Source organism: Bos mutus, chromosome 10, assembly GCF_027580195.1.
Source record: "Bos mutus isolate GX-2022 chromosome 10, NWIPB_WYAK_1.1, whole genome shotgun sequence".
In the NCBI taxonomy this organism is placed as follows: domain Eukaryota; kingdom Metazoa; phylum Chordata; class Mammalia; order Artiodactyla; family Bovidae; genus Bos; species Bos mutus.
Window position 1 is genome coordinate 74,266,234 of NC_091626.1, and position 18,354 is coordinate 74,284,587.

At 37.8% G+C, this 18,354-nt stretch overlaps 1 protein-coding gene across 1 annotated transcript in view; it reads right to left on the reverse strand.

Annotated features, from left to right (window-relative positions):
* The window catches only part of SPRED1 (sprouty related EVH1 domain containing 1), a 119,867-nt gene that overhangs the window by 59,302 nt on the left and 42,211 nt on the right, over positions 1-18,354 (reverse strand). The window lies entirely within an intron of this gene.

Sequence of the window (18,354 nt, forward strand, 5' to 3'; positions counted from 1 at the left end):
ACCACTTGAGTAGTTCAAGCAAATTTGATTGCCATGGAACAAGTAATGAAGGATCCTAAAGACAAACTTGGAGAAGGCAATGGCACCCCACTCCAGTACTCTTGCCTGGAAAATCCCATGGACGGAGGAGCCTGATAGGCTGCAGTCCATGGGGTCGCCAAGAGTCGGACACGACCGAGCAACTTCCCTTTCCCTTTTCACTTTCCTGCACTGGAGAAATAAATGGCAACCTGGAGAATCCCAGGGACGGGGGAGCCTGGTGGGCTTCCGTCTATGGGGTCGCACAGAGTCGGACACGACTGAAGCGACTTGGCAGTAGCAAAGACAAACTACAGAGACTACCATCAAACTTGTCTATGTACGTCCGTCTCCTAGCATACAACCAGACAAAATACTGCTGTATTCTAGCACATTTAATTGTGACACCTCTATGCTTCTAACATTTCTGAAATATATTATAAACAAAATGCTGAAACAAACATGCTTAGCTCAGGTACATTTTCAATTTTTCCCTAACAACTAGAAATCTAAACCACACAAACATATATAAAGAAATGTTTTATTAACCCATCAGGCAAATTGGTCTTTTCATGCTCTCTTTTTGGCAAACTATTCTTGAGGTACACCACATTCCAGTTCCATTCAGAATTACTTCCTAATATTCCACAACTATTTTTAACATAAAATCTAAGAAATGTTTCATATAGTAATGTTCTAGATAACTGACATCTAAGCATTTTAGTTCTAAAACTTCTAATACAATAATCATTATATTCTTTCTAAAAGTCAAATATCTTGCCAATTTCTTAGAAAATTACACTGAGTTTCTTAGAAAATTACACTGAAAATTACACATGTCTTGGTTATTACAACTATCAACTGAGGTGCAACATAATAATTCTGTGCTACTTAATATCTCTGAATGTTCTTTGCCAGTTGTCTCTTCTGTTGTCAGAGTGCCTCTGAGCACTCTGGGTCTGAGACCCACTCCTTGTTTTTTTTCTATTTTATATATCGACATTTATTTGACTGAGCTGTATACTCTATATATAATCACATATATTGATATTAAGTATAAAATTTCACAAATTCTGACAAACATACACATCTACACAACCAACATCAAGATAAAGAACATTTTCATGACTTCAGAAAATTCCCTGAGGCCTCCTGCCCATCAAATAGGTAACCAAGGTAACCACTGCTACACAAGGTTTCCAATATACACATTAGTTTTGCCTGCTCTGGGCCTTCTTATGTATGGAATCAAACAGAAGCACCACTTGCACCCTCCCTATCTGACTTCCTTCACTTATTGTGTTGTCACATGAGGGCTTCATTCTCTGTCAACACTAAGTAGTCAGTCCTCTCACTGAATAAATAAATATGCATCACAATTCATGTTCCGAGGTGTTGGCTATTATGAATAAGGCTTTCATAAACATTCTTATGTTTTTTTGTAGATGTTTTCATTTCTCTTGAATAATTACCTAGGAATGGAATTGATGAGTCATAGGGGAGTATATTTAACTATATAAGAAACTGTTTTCCAAGGTGACTGGACCGTTACATTCCTATCAACAACGTATGATAGTTTCAGTTACTCCACATCTGTGCCAGCATTTGGTGTTTTCAACTTTTTAAACCATACTCACTGTAGTAAGTATATGAATGCGTGACGTCGTGCTTTTTTTTCATATGCTGGCTGGCCATTTGTATGCCTTCTTTTTAAGTCGCTTATTTTGTATTATGTTGCCTTTTATTACTGATTTTTAGAAGTTCTTCATATTTCATAACACAAGTGGTTTTCTGTCAGAGAGTTGTATTCTTTTAAAGTTGCACGGTGTTGGTCGAGTAAGAAGTCTAAAGTCAAACTTCATTATAAAGTTGGATCCTAGCTCAGCATCTTACCTATATGTCCTTGAGAGAGTTATAATACCCACCTTTAATAAACTAAAACAAAGCCTAACACCTAATAAACACTTATGTATTATTGTGCTTAGTCATTCAGTCGTGTGCAACTCTGTGTATCGTTTTAAGTTTATTATTAGTACTACAACAAAGATTTTAAAATTGAAGTATTTGTCATACTGGTAATTCAAAGCCAGGTAGGAGCTGGGGGGGAAAATTGCAAATTCAAACATAACTCTCTATTAATTACTAGGGTCAAAATAATTCTTTGCAAAGAAGTTCTAAAAGTCTTTAAATTTACATATGACCATTCTAAGCTTTTTATGATTCAGTTACTTACAGGCTCTGATTCCTACCTATCTGGGCTCAACTGTTAAAAATCTTCCATTCAGAGAATTGGCCAGAGGAGGTATGGGTACATAAAGACCAGACTGAATTAGGTATCTAATTCTAATCCTCCTCATGGGCTAAGCTGGAACAAGTACCATCCCAAGAAGCTGGGCGGGATAGAAGTAATAGTAAATGAAGGTTATTTGGTTAACCAAGAATTTAATCAAAGGATATCCAGAAACAGCACATTATCTTAGACGTATCTGCTTCAAATTATATATCTGTGAATTGAACTCATGCATTTAAAGCTCAGCACATCTGAGGTTCAGTGAAGTTACAAAGTCACAAGGTGGAACTTTGATCAAAACCAAAATTCAAGGTCCCAATAATCATTTAAGTGTTTATTTCACTACAGGATCCTGACTCTTCTCACCTGATTATGTAGTAAACTGGAAACTGAGAATTTTATACTAGATTCTGCAAGACTGGAGAAATCTAAGGAGTAAAATAACCCAATTTAGAAGATCAGAGTACATTTTAACTTGAGTGCAGAAGCAGTTATCCTCCTCAGAGCACAGACTCTTATTTTATCATCTGTGATTATTACTAATTCTCATTTACAATCTGTATAATGCTTCTTAGCATATTTTATATTTTAAAAATATAAAACTGTAAGATTATTAGAAAATACATAAAAACACTGCCAGTTATTTTAGGATGGTAAAATTAAGTATTTTCCTTTCATTTCTCAGTTTCTCCAAAATTATCGTATAATTCAGTCACTCAGTCATGTCTGACTCTTTGCAACCCCACAAACCGCAGCATGCCAGGCCTCCCTGTCCATCACCAACTCTGGGAGTCCACCGAAACCCACGTCCATTGAGTCTGTGATGCCATCCAACCATCTCATTCTCTGTCATCCCCTTCTCCTCCTGCCCTCAATCTTTCCCAGCATCAGAATCTTTTCCAATGAATCAGCTCTTTGCATCACATGGCCAAAGTATTGGAGTTTCACCTTCAACATCAGTCCTTCCAATGAACACCCAGGACTGATCTCCTTTGGGATGGACTGGTTGGATCTCCTTGCAATCCAAGGGACTCTCAGGAGTCTTCTCCAACACCACAGTTCAAAAGCATCAATTCTTTAGTGCTCAGCTTTCTTTATAGTCCAACTGTCACATCCATACATGACCACTGGAAAAACCATAGCCTTGACTAGATGGACCTTTGTTGGCAAAGTAACGTCTCTGCTTTTTAATATGCTGTCTAGGTTGGTCATCTTTCCTTCCAAGGAGTAAGTTTCTTTTAATTTCATGGCTGCAGTCACCATCTGCAGTGATTTTGGAGCCCCAAAAACTTAAGTCAGCCACTGTTTCCCCATCTATTTCCCATGAAGTGATGGGACCGGATGCCATGATCTGTTTTCTGAATGTTGAGCTTTAAGCCAACTTTTTCACTCTCCAGGCTCTTTAGCTCCTCTTCATTTTCTGCCATAAGGGTGTTGTCATCTGCATATCTGAGGTTACTGACAGTTCTCCCAGCAATCTTGATTCCAGCTTGTGCATCTTCCAGCCCTATGTTTCTCATGATGTACTCTGCACAGAAGTTAAATAAGCAGGGTGACAATATACAGCCTTGACGTACTCCTTTTCCTATTTGGAACCAGTCTGTTGTTCCAAGTCCAGTTCTAACTGTTGCTTCCTGACCTGCATACAGATTTCTCAAGAGGCAGGTCAGGTGGTCTGGTGTTCCCATCTCTTTCAGAATTTTCCACAGTTTATTGTGATCCACACAGTCAAAGGCTTTGGCATAGTCAATAAAGCAGAAATAGATGTTTTTCTGGTATTCTCTTGCTTTTTCGATGATCCAGCGAATGTTGGCAACTTGATCTTTGGTCCTCTGCCTTTTCTAAAACCAGCTTGAACATCTGGAAGTTCACGGTTCACATATTGCTGAAGCCTGGCTTGGAGAATTTTGAGCATTATTATACTAGCGTGTGAGGTGAGTGCAAATGTGCAGTAGTTTGACCATTCTTTGGCATTGCCTTTCTTTGGGGTTGGAATGAAAACTGACCTTTTCCAGTCCTGTGGCCACTGCTGAGTTTTCCAAATTTGCTGGCATACGGAGTGCAGCACTTTCACAGCATCATCTTTCTTTTTGAAAGATGATTTGAAATAGCTCAACTGGAATTCTATCACCTCCACTAGCTTTGTTCGTAGTGATGCTTTCTAAGGCCCACTTGACTTCACATTCCAGGATGTCTGGCTCTAGGTCAGTGATCACACCATTGTGGATATCTGGGTCATGCAGATCTTTTTTGTACAGTTCTTCTGTGTATTCTTGCCACTTCTTAATATCTTCTGCTTCTGTCAGGTCCATACTATTTCTGTCCTTTACTGAGTCCATCTTTGCATGAAATGTTCCCTTGGTATCTCTAATTTTCTTGAAGAGATCTCTAGTCTTTCCCATTCTGTTGTTGTCCTCTATTTCTTTGCACTGATCGCTGAGGAAGGCTTTCTTATCTCTCCTTGCTATTCTCTGGAACTCTGCATTCAAATGGGTAAAACTTTCTTCTCCTTTTCTCTTCTTTTCACAGCTATTTCCAAGACCTCCTCAGACAGCCATTTTGCTTTTTTGCGTTTTTTTTTCTTGGGGATGGTCTTGATCCCCGTTTCCTGTACAACGTCACGAACCTCTTTCCATAGTTCATCAGACACTCTATCAGATCTAGTCCCTTAAGTATTATAATACTGATAAAAGTAATTTAAATAAATTAAAAAATCACTTTTTAACTATATCTTGGCTTTACTCAAAATACTGTAAAAATTTTAGAATGTTACTTATAAGTGTAAGAATATGTTTTAAACAAAAGAATCCCTAACATAATTCCCCTCACTATTCCCAATTTGTTTTTGTTTTATCAGAGTGCCACCTAAAAGAGATGTGTTGCCCTTTCTAGGAAAGTTAGATAAAATAAAGATTTCATTACTGAAAAAATAAGGTTGCCTGATTCATAGTTCACCTTAATACAACAAAGAGGTTTTAAAGCTGGCTAATAACTTACATAAACTTTTTTTTGAATCTCATGTTTTCAAGCAAACCAAATAAATGTTTCCCTTATTAATCCAAGTTGATCATTCAAACTTTAAAGTACTCCGGAAGCTTATGTAAATAAATTTGTACATTTGTATATTTGTATAAGTTTGTATATTTCATATACAAACATCAGCTTATAATTTAACAATTCAGCTTTCAAGTTTAAGACCTACGACTAGAATACTTAACACAAAAATTTTCAAGCTGTTTAGTAAATGTTGGGGCGGGGGAGAGCTGACAGACCCTTCCGAGTGCCACAGTTAAATCTTTTCACCTGTGCTTTTAATCAAATGTCATCTTGTTCTCCCACATAAAATCACTAACTCTTTTGTTTCAAATACGCAACCACTCCCAAAGACATTAGTGGCAGCTCTTACAAACTTTATCATACTCTGCCTTGTAGCATATAAAAATCTGTTTGTAGTCCACTCCTTAGATAAATGGGACTTAAGAGCAAGGAACGAAATCAGTCTCCTATTAAAAATAACAATAAATGTTTTTCTTTTTTCTGGTCATGTAAACAATAGATGCCCACTCTAGTAAATGTGGAAAACAAAGAAAAATAGTATTTTCCATCATGGAATTAAAATTCTAGCATTTGTTGGATTTTTACTCTCTCTGGTATCATATTTGCAATCTGTTAGTCTCTGAGACAACAGCTGCTACTTGACAATCTACTCTTATTGTCAAAATCTCAGAATTTCATTCTGGATCTTCTTTAAAACAGTTGAAAAGCATTTGTTCCCACTGATTTATCTAAAAAGTTGAAGAGGATGTGGAGAAAAGGAACCCTTGTATACTGCTGGTAGGGATGTAAACTGGTGCAGCCACTATAGAAACTAGTATGGAGGTTCCTCAAAAAACTAAAAAAAAACTACCTTATAACCCATTCCTGGGTATATACCTGGAAAAAATGAATACACTAATTTGAAAAAATACATGTACCCCAATGATCACAGCAACAGTATTTACAATAGCCAAGACACAGAAGCAACCCAAGTGTGCCCATCAACAACAGGACTAGATTAAGAAGAGATAGTGTGTGTATATAACATATATTAACATATTATATACAAACACTAATCAGGTGGCATAGTGGTAAAGAATCAGCCTGCCAGTGCAGGAGACACAAAAGTGACAGATTTGATCCCGAGGTCAGAAAGACCCCCTGGAGTAGGAAATGCAACTCACTCCAGTATTCTTGCCTAGATAATTTCATAGACAGAGAAGCCTGATGGCAGTCCACGGGAATAGGACACGACTGAGCAACTGAGTGTTCATGCACACACACACACACACACACACACACATACATTATATATAAAAAAGAATATAACTCAGTCATAAAATAGTAAAATAATGCCATGTGCTGCAGACTCACAGATACAGAAAACAAACTTGTGGTTATCAAATGGGAGAGGGAAGGACAAATTAGGGTATAGGATTAACAGATACAAACTACTATATGTAAAACAGATAAGCAACAAGGATATACTGAATAGTGCAGGGACTTATACATATTATCATGTAATAATCTATAGGAAATACAATCTACAAAAACTCTGAAACACTACACTGTATATCTGAAACTAACATAATATTATAACTCAACCACATGTCAATTAGGAACTCCCCTAGTGGTCCAGTAATTAAGATGCCACACTTGTACCAAAGGGCACATTGGTTTGATCCCTGGTTGGGGAACTAAGATCCCACATGCCGCGTGGCTTAGCAAAAAATACAAAAATAAACAAACAAAAAACCAAAAAAAAAAACAAAGCAAACAAAATACGTCAATTTTTAAAAGCTTGCTGTTTCAAAAACAAATAAATACAAAGTCAAATATGACAACAACCATTTAATATTATTTTCCAAAATGGCTAAAATCTAAAGCTCTTTTTGTCCCTTTGGTACTGAACTACATAATAACCACTTTTCAAGTCAAGTTTTCATTCTAATGAAATGAAGATGCTCTTGTAATAAACTGCTTGGTTTCCCTTATTTTATGCAAAATCTAAACTGTATCTCAACCATTAATTTCTGATCTTATCTGAATAGCTACATTAAATATATCCTTCACTCACAGTAGGGGAACTGCACAATTAATGCAGAAGTCTAAGTGAGAGGTAATGTTGAACTGAACTACAATGATAACAGACAAAAGAGGGATGGACTGATGGGGGGCAGGGCTCTATTTTGGAAGAAAAGCCAAGAAGATCTGTTGATGTATTCTGAACTATCTCTAATTAGATAATTATCTATAATTCTTAACAGTCATCAGCTTCATTATCTAGAATTTATTATTTCAATAGAGCAAAAGATGATCAAACACAAAGATAAACTTTGCTTCAGTTGTATTGATCCATGTAGTTTCTTTTGAAATAACAGTACCATATTATATATGATCCAGAATAATTCTTAAGTTATACTTTACTACATTTTGTGAATAAATACATATTATGACTGAATTTTCAAATGCAACTTGGCAATTTTTTAAAACAGAGTACAGTTATAGAAGAATTTTTAAATCTAAAACAGCCTCCCTAGTGGCTCCCACCTGCCAAGAACCCACCTGCCAATGCAAGAGACACAGGTTCTATCCATGGTTCAGGAAGATCTCCTGGAGAATGAAATGGCAACCCATTCCAGTATTCTTGCCTGGAAAATCCCATGGACAGAAGACCCTGGCGGGCAACTGTCCATGGGGTGGCAAAAGAGTCAAACACAACTTGGTGACTAAACAACAATAGTCTAATACACAAGATAATCTTTTTCAGTTTCTTTTCTCCCTCGGAGAATCCTCTAGCTTTCTGATTACCAAGCTGATTATATGATATATTCACTCAACTATCCCCTCTTCATTTCTTCTGTATTATCCCAATTGTCAACTAGGTTGTCCTTTTCTGTTGATTTGCATAAATGCTTCATATTACATATACTAATCATTTGCCAGTTATGTGAATTACATATATCTTCTTCCAAACTATGGCTTCTTTTATTTTTTAATGTTCATTGAAGAATGAAATTTTTATCTTACCATGGTCAAACATTTCTTTCCTTTATGATTTGTGCTGGCAACTTTTTGCAAGATCTCATACATACCTATTTTAAAGCTTTTTACATCCAATTAAGAGATAAAACTTTGTTTTCTTTTTAAAGTCATTTTAGCAAACAGAATATTCTATTTTCTGTGACAGTAAGAAAGTCCCTAAAATCACCCATGTCTGGCAGAGCAAGTATTCCTGTTATTTACTAAATTAGAGCACACATTCTTTTCCACTATCCAGAAGTTAAATCCAAATTGGTTTTTGTTTCTCAGCTATATATGACCTTGTTTCCACTAGGAACAGCTACCAGGTTTTCATAGCTGCTGTACAGGGTTGGTGAACTGCAATCTATTTTCATTAGTTTCTCTTTGTATATAGGGGCCATCCTGGTTTAGTGTGGATTTGTTCCAGATAATTTCTCCATCCCAACTTTCCATAAGCTTAACCCAACTTCCTACCTTTTCATGCTTTAAAACTTCTAAGTGCACATTTGTTTAAAACTTGACTGATGTATTTAACATTACTTTAAACAGTTTTCAATTATACCTTCACCAAAAAAACTGACCACTTATTACAATAATGTTGCCAATACACATCATTTACGCCCTGATCTAAGAAGCTTCCTACCAAAGGAGGAAGGAGAGTGTTCAATAAAGACTTACACAGCTTCAAAATGCAGGAAAAAAATGTAGCAAAGACAGACTATGGGCAGAGAAAATACCTAGGAAGTTATTATAATGAACTTTATATAATAAAGTATCTTAATAAACATAGTTATATGGACATATCAGTTTATATCACACTGTCACAACGCACACCCACCTGTAAGGGAAGCTAAGAAAGGCAGTATTCCAGTCCACTACGGATCCATCTAACATATTCCAGTCCACTATGGACCTATCGTCCTAAAAGATGATGCTGTGAAAGTGCTGCACGCAATATGCCAGCAAATTTGGAAAACAGCAGTGGCCAGAGGACTAGAAAAGGTCACTTTTCATTCCAATCCCAAAGAAAGGGAAAGCCAAAGAATGTTCAAACTACCGCACAACTGCACTCATCTCACATGCTAGTATATTTTAAGTAAACATTATCATCCAAATATTAAATATTATTACATAGACTGGGTACAAGAGAAAAAGGAAGCATTTAATAGAAGTATTTTATCATATAGCACTTCACAGTGTAGTCAGTAACTTGTTTTCTTAGCTAAATATAAAGGCAGATGATATTCAGAAGATAACCACATTAGTACTCACTCATCTATTCACTTATCCAGCGAGCATTTATTTATATGTTTCACACATAAACACAATTTAAAGTTATGCTTCTTTGCTTATAGAAACTCCTAAGTTAGCGGACAAAGATATGTTACCAAAGATGGGAGTACATGGTAAGAAATGACTAATTTTCATATCCAATGTGGATTTTGAAATAGCAGTATCATCAGGTAGAAAAAGGCAAAGTGCACACCATGGAGGGCATGAGGAGCATGACACAAGTAATGTCATATTTAAGGACCAATATTAAGTTCAAAAGAGGATGGCATGCATAAGCAAAAGAAAGGTAAGAAATAAAATAAATGCCATCCCAAAGAAAGATGATGCCAAAGAATGCTCAAACTACTGCACATTTGCACTCATCTCACACGCTAGTAAAGTAATGCTCAAAATTCTCCAAGCCAGGCTTTAGCAATAAGTGAACTGTGAACTTCCAGATGTTCAAGCTGGTTTTAGAAAAGGCAGAGGAACCAGAGATCAAATTGCCAACATCCGCTGGATCATGGAAAAAGCAAGAGAGTTCCAGAAAAACATCTATATATGCTTTATTGACTATGCCAAAGCCTTTGACTGTGTGGATCACAATAAACGGTGGAAAGTTCTGAAAGAGATCGGAATACCAGACCATCTTCTGACCTGCCTGAGAAATCTGTATGCAGGTCAGGAAGCAACAGTTAGAACTGGACATGAAACAACAGACTGGTTCCAAATAGGAAAAGGAGTACATCAAGGCTGTATATTGTCACCCTGCTTATTTAACTTCTATGCAGAGTACATCATGAGAAACGCTGGGCTGGAGGAAGCACAAGCTGGAATCAAGGTTGCCAAGAGAAATATCAATAACATCAGACACACAGATGACAACACCCTTATGGCAGAAAGTGAAGAAGAACTAAAGAGCCTCTTGATGAAAGTGAACGAGGAGAGTCTGGTCCCATCACTTCATGGGAAATAGATGGGCAAACAGTGGAAACACTGGCTGACTTTATTTTTCTGGGCTTCAACATCACTGCAGATGGGGATTGCGGCCATGAAATTAAGAGACGCTCACTCCTTGAAAGGAAAGATGACCAACCTAGACAGCATATTAAAAAGCAGAGACATTACTTTGCCAACAAAGGTCCATCTAGTCAAGGCTATGGTTTTTCCAGTGGTCATATATGGATGTGAGAGTTGGACTATAAAGAAAGCTGAGCACTGAAGAACTGATGCTTTTGAACTGTGGTGTTGGAGAAGACTCTTGAGAGTCCCTTGGACTGCAAGGAGATCCAACCAGTCCATTCTAAAGGAGATCAGTCCTGGTTGTTGATTGGAAGGACTGATATTGAAGCCGAAACTCCAATACTTTGGCCACCTGATAAGAGCTGACTCATTGGAAAAGACCCTGATGCTGGGAAAGATTGAGAGCAGGAGGAGGAGGGGACGACAGAGGATGAGATGGTTGGATGGCATCACCAACTTGATGGACATGGGTTTTGGTGGACTCCGGGAGTTGGTGATGGACAGGGAGGCCTGGCATGCTGTGGTTTATGGGGTCACAAAGAGTTGGTCACGACTGAGAGACTGAACTGAACTAACTTACCAGACCTTACCGTATCAAGCCTTGCACATCATGCACAAAGTTAGTACTCTATCACAGTGAAGAGACCACAGGGTGAAAAAAGCAAAGGAGTAGAATACTCTGACTTGTGTTTTTAGCAGAACTTTTACTACATCAACCTTAATGAGATGGGTTATTTCTTCATTTTACAGATACGGAAATTAAGGAATCACATTAAAAAGACAAAGGTCTTGAAAGACTCCTTTTGTATCGGCAACTTTAAAAACTATAAGTTATAATTTCCTACATAGTAATCATCAATCTGAAGCAACCACATGGCAGTTAGTAACACTGTGTTTTAATAGCAAGTCAGATTTCCTAAATTCCAAAGGCAGTTGTGTCATTTAAAAGTTATAATCTTGAACAAATTCACTTAAGTTTCTGTACCTCCATTTTCCTGGTCTGTAAATTGCATCTATGGCAGGGTTTGAGAACTAAATGAGGAAATGTGTGCAAAATGCTTAGTTAGCGCTGTGCCTGGCTCATAGTTGAAGTGAAGTGAAGTCGTTCGTTCAGTCTTATTCGACTCTTTGCAACCCCGTGGACTGTAGCCTATCAGGCTCCTCCGCCATGGGATTTTCCAGGCAAGCGTACTGGAGTAGGTTGCCATTTCCTTCTCCAGGGGATATTCCAGACCCAGGGATCAAACCCAGGTCTCCCACATTGTAGACAGACACTTTACTGTCTGAGCCACCAGTGAAGTCCATAGTTAGGTGCTCAATAAATGTTACTTCTATAATGACTTAATATATTAAACTAACTTTATGATGTTCCACTATCTGTGTTCTGAAATGGTCTAAATTTGTTTTGTCCTGTAGTGTTATATAACAAACCCAGGAGACAGCCCGCATCAGAACTTTTTTCTTTGAGTAAAAACACGTAAGTATCAGTTATCTAAATCTTCCATGTACTGCTTACATAACGGAAGCATTTACATTTAGTCATAAGAATCTGGGAAGCCTTCCACAAGAATGAAAAATAAAACTAAAATCTGAAGGATATACATAGAGGTATTCACAAAACATTCTTTTAAAATCAACCATTCTAGGTTCTGCTAAACAGTTATCATCAACCTGCCAAAGTAGTTTAAAACTCCAACACTTAGTATATCCCTGCCTTCTGGCATGACTACTATCCATTCCTCTGACTCCTTGATTACCAGCACTGATGCTATCATTTCATTTTTGGAAGTTGTTTATGTCAGAAGAGCTGAACTATAAATAAAAGTTTTCACTAGTGGTCAGAAATCAGATTGTAGAAGGCAGGGAACCAACATTAATACTAGAGTTCATAATGAGATAAAAGCATTAGAATAAAATATGGTAAATTTTAAAATAATCTTGTAGTAGAAAAGACTTAAGATTCAGAGGCCATTAAAAAAATAAATTCAATTATACAAACATTCCTGCACAGTAAAAATACCATAAAGTTTACTTTTGAAAAAAGGGTAACAAATTGAGGGAGAAAATGTAAAACAATATGTATTAGTCTTCTATTGCTGCTGTAACAAATTACCCAAAACTTAGTGACTGAAAACAACACAAATGTATGCACTTCTATAAGCTGAAGTCCAAAGGGCGTCACAAGGCTACAATCAAGGTGCCAGCACTGCTGCATTCCTTTCAGGAAGTCATGCAAGAGAATGGGTTTCCTCATCATGTCCAAATTCTACAGGTCATCCACATGCCCTGATTTGTGGTCTTCAATCTTCAATGCCAGGTACATTTTTCTCTTTGACTCTTCTTCTAAAATCACATCTTTCTCTGACTGCAGTCCCACAGACAGGAAAGGTTCTCTACTTTTAAGGATTTGTATGATTAGACTAAACCCTTCCAGATAATCCAGTATAATCACCCCATATCAAAGTTCATAACCTTAATCACATTTGCAAAGTCCTAACACATTCACAGGTTCCAAGGATTAGAGTGAGGACATCTTTGAAGTATGGGGGCTATGGGTGAGGGGAGGACCAACACATTATTCTGTCTAACACAAACAACAGATAATAAAGCACAGTATCTATTTCCTTAAAAATAACTTCAAAATCAGTAAGAGAAAAACCAACAATCCAGAATAAAATAGGCAAAGTTCATGAACAAAATTTACAGAAGAAAAATATAGGTGCCATGAAATACATATATTAAAAACCCCTAACTTTGTTCGAAATAAGAGGGCAAATTAAAGGCCCTTTTTTACTTATCGGATTGGCAGATACCAAGAAATAAGTTCACTGGAGAGGGACTCCAGTATTCTTGCCTGGAGAATCCCAGGGACAGAGGAGCCTACTGGGCTCCCGTCTATGGGGTCGCACAGAGTCGGACACGACTGAAGCGACTTAGCAGCAAGAAATGTTAACACAAAAGTTAGTGAGTAGAACAGAAGTATGACCTGTTTGTAAGGTTATTTGGAAATACCTATCAAAACTTAAGATGTACATACTTTATGATTCAGCAAACGCTACTTCTACCCACTTTTTTACATGTATGAAATTATACCTTTATAAGCAAAGTTTAAAGAAAAATACTGCTTTTAACAGAAAAAAAATATGAAAGCAATCTAAAAAGAGGCAATAGGAAATTAAATTATGGAACACCTATTCAATGCAAATAGCCATGACAAAAATAAGCAAGCTCTTTATATTATCAAAGTGAGCTGATCTCTCTAGGTTCTATTAAATTTTTTTAAAGGTACATATGTATATTTAGTATACCACCATTTGTGGCAGAAAACAAATTCACACATACACTTATATATGAATAGAATCTTCCCTGGTGGATCAGACGGTAGAGTGTCTGCCTGCAATGTGGGAGACCCAAGTTCGATCCCTGGGTTGGGAAGATCACCTGGAGAAGGCAATGGCATCCCACTCCAGTACCCTTGCCTGGAAAATCCCATGGACGGAGGAGCCTGGTAGGCTACAGTCCATGGGGTCGCAAAGAGTCAGACACGACTGGGCAACTTCACTTTCACTTTACATAATAAAACTAGTAACTGTCTCTCTAGTGAGGGGAAATAAGAGAGGTACAAGGGTAGTTTTCTTTCCATTAAAGCCTTTTATATTTTTTGAATTTTGTACCATGTATACATATAACCCATTCAAAAACACATTTACCAAACTCTTACACATGTACGTGCACACACACACACACTCACACTCTCCCCCCACCTCCCGCCCTGCCTTGAAGGGCTATGATCTCAAAACAGTATTTGTCTCTCTAACAGGAGTTAGAACTTGCCATTAAGAGTAAAATGACAACTTTTCCAAGGAACACAGATTAATCTAATTGCCTTGTTCCCCTCCCTGTCAAAACCTGCTGTACTCTATACTCCTCCCATCAACCTGACAGAAGAAATACCTTTGCTCTGTTCCCACTTACTTACAATTTATAGTTCTCCTCAGTCACAGACACCTGTTCAAACATAAGGACTGGAATCCCAGCTCTCTTCACATATTTATGCAGAATATCCCACAAATCATCTCATATGCATATATTTCTTCTAAAGATGCTTGGCTTATTTTACTAAAGAAGCTGCTCTGTAGAAGGGTAGATAGCAAATAAGGTCTTGCCTGAAGAAAACCAGATATTCTCATACTGGACATGTCCTAAGAGAGGAGATACAAACTCAGAAGGTGGAGAGACAGGAGAAAAGATTCCAGACTACTCTCACACCTTAGAACAAGGTTTTGGGAAGGAAAGATATGCTTAAGAGGGGGTCCCTTGGTGGTAAGAGAAAAATTATTTCTACCCTCTGAAAGCAGACATAGGTTTAGCAGAGCGGTATGCCCTGCTGAATATGGTGATACGGATGCCCAGGTGAACATGGACAAGCACTAAATTATAATACATTATATAGCTCTTTTATTACTCTCCAGAAAGTCTTTCCCGATGCCTACCATTGGATTAGTATCTTTTATAAATGTTTCGACCAGATAAAGTGTGAATAGGGACTCAATTGATATTTGAGAGTCAGCTGTGGTTGATAATTCTTATTTAAAGCAAAAAGGAAATGCTGTTCCATTTTTCTGATTTAGATTAGTACATTATATCCTTATGTGTATGCTATGTAGTTGTATGTTAGGTCTATACAGGTCAGTTAGGAAATTCAACTGACAACTAACAGAAGCAGAAGATATTAAGAAGAGGAGGCAAGAATACACAGAAGAACTATACAAAAAAGATCTTCATGACCCAGATAGCCACGATGATGTGATCACTCACCTAGAGCCAAACATCATGGAATGCAAAGTCAAGTAGGCCTTAGGAAGCATCACTATGAACAAAGCTAAGGGAGGTGATGGAATTTCAGGTGGGCTATTTCAAAACCTAAAATATGATGCTGTGAAAGTGCTGTACACAATATGCCAGCAAATTTGGAAAACTCAGCAGTGGCCACAGGACTGGAAAAGGTCGCTTTTCATTCCAATGCCAAAGAAAGGGAATGCCAAAGAATGTTCAAACTACTGCACAATTGCACTCATCTCACATGCTAGCAAAGTAATGCTCAAAATTCTCCAAGCTAGGCTTCAATAGTACATGAACTGTGAACTTCCAGATGTTCAATTTGGATTTAGAAAAGGCAGAGTAACCAGAGATCAAATTGCCAACATCCACTGGGTCATTGAAAAAGCAAGAGAATACCAGAAAAACATCTACTTCTGCTTCATTGACTACGCCAAAGCCTTTGACTGTGTGGATCACAACAAACTGTGGAAAATTCTTAAAGAGATGGGAATATCAGACCACCTTACCAGCCTCCTGAGAAATCTGTATGCAGGTCAAGAAGCAGGTCAAGAACAGTTAGAACCAGACACAGAACAACAGACTGGTTCCAAATTGGGAAAGGAGTATGTCAAGGCTGTATATTGCCACCCTGCTTATTTAACTTATATGCAAAGTACATCATGCAAAATGCCTGACTGGATGAAGCACAAGCTGGAAATCTAGATTGCAGGGAGAAATATCAATAACTTCAGATACACAGATGACACCACCCTTATGGCAGAAGGTAAAGAACTAAAGAGCCTCATGATGAAAGTGTAAGAGTTGGTGTGAAGGTCAACATTCAGAAAATTAAGATCATGGCATCTGGTCCCATCACTTCATGGCAGATAGATGGGCAAACAGTGGAAACAGTGACAGACTTCATTTTGGGAGGCTCCAAAATCACCCTGGATGGTGACTATAGCCAGGAAATTAAAAGACGCTTGTTCCTTGGAAGAAAAGTTATGACCAACCTAGACAGCATATTAAAAAGCAGAGACATTACTTTCGTGACAAAGATCCATCTAGTTTTCAAAAATATGGTTTTTCCAGTAGTCATGTATGGATGTGAGAGTTGGACTATAAAGAAAGCTGAACGCCAAAGAATTGATGCTTTTGAACTGTGGTGTTGGAGAAGACTCTTGAGAGTCCCTTGGACTTGAAGGAGGCCAAACCAGTTAATCCTAAAGGAAATCAGTCCTGAATATTCATTGGAAGGACTGATGCTGAAGCTGAAGCTCTAATACTATGGCCACCTGATGCAAAGAGCTGACTCATATGAAAAGACCCTGATGCTGGGAAAGATTGGAGGCAGGAGGAAAAGGGGAGGAGAGAGGATGAGATGGTTGGATGGTATCACTGACTCAATGGACATGAGTTTGAACAATCTCCAGGAGTTGGTGATAGACAGGGGAGCCTGGCGTGCTGCAGTTCATGGGGTCGCAAAGAGGTGGACACGACTGCGCAACTGAACTGACTGACTGACGTAGTTATATGAGAAGTTCCCTTTTACCAAGTAGGAAGAAGGCAAAGTAATTTACTACTGTAGTTTCTTAGGGTCTCCAGTAAATTCCTACTGTCTGATCTCAACTGTGCTACCAAAGACACTAACGAAAACCTTGTTTGTTTATGCCTGAGATTGACTGCATCGGGGCAATAGCAAGAACATTCAGTGAGATCACTGCTCTCTCTGGTCAGGGAATAGGCTCAGGGAAATTCAACTGACACTTCTGAAGAGGGAATTATTTCACTGACAACAAAAGATAGCTTTCCCTAAGGAAGCTACAAGATTCTCTTACATTTAGTATCCACAACTTCTCAATATGGTGCCAGAGTATGGTTCTGCTCATCTTACCTTACTTTTAGTAGCGGGAAAGAGCACTCACTTTTCAAACGCACCTAGAGGCAAGTATTTAGGTAGAACCTTTGCACATACTAAGAATGCACATAACACTTTGGCATCTAACGGCAAGGAATAGAGGAGTAACAAGGGTAAGCTGCCAATCCCGTAAATCCAGAATGCCAGTCTTCAGGGGTCAAGCAACAAGCCGAGACACCAAAGATATGGAATCAGTGGCATGGACCCAAATTAACCACTAGAATAATCTGCTGAGGAAAATAAGTATCTCCACATTCAGTATTAAAAATCACCAACATCTCAGAGTGTGGGTTATGGCTAACAAGTGAAAGTAAGTCCAATGAGTACCTGTATAAAATAGACATTTAGCAAATATGTGTATAATTGAATCCAGAAATAAAAAACAAAATCCAATGAAGAAGTATGAAGAGTTCTCAGGTCTTCTTATCAACAGTGCATTTGGAGAGAAGCAGATAGCACAAGGTAGCTTAAACACTTAATCAAATGCTAACTGAGTAAAAATTGAGGCGCCTTCAGTGAAGGAGGTACACAGATACACAATGTTAATAACACTATCCTATACAGGGGAGTTTACAGAGTTCCTCTGAAAATGTCACACTAATCTGGGAATAAAAAGTGTAATCATAAATAGCTAATTCTAATTGTGCAATTGTGGGACCTTTGAACATTTTTTCCCTTTCAAATTCAACATAAATAGATTCAACTTTTACTGAAAATGTGGCATCCTACAGCAGCGCTGTCCAATCAAAATACAATCGAAGCCATATATGTAGTCTTCAACTTTCTGGTAGTTGAGAATAGACAGTAAAGGAGGAGGATGGCAGTGAAATGGCAGAAAAAGTAGCTCAAAGAGCATATCCCACAACACAAATACTAAAACAAAAAAAAAATTGTCAGGCAACTTTGTCAGAACTCTAGAAAATAATCAGAGGTTAACAGTGATGAAGCAAAT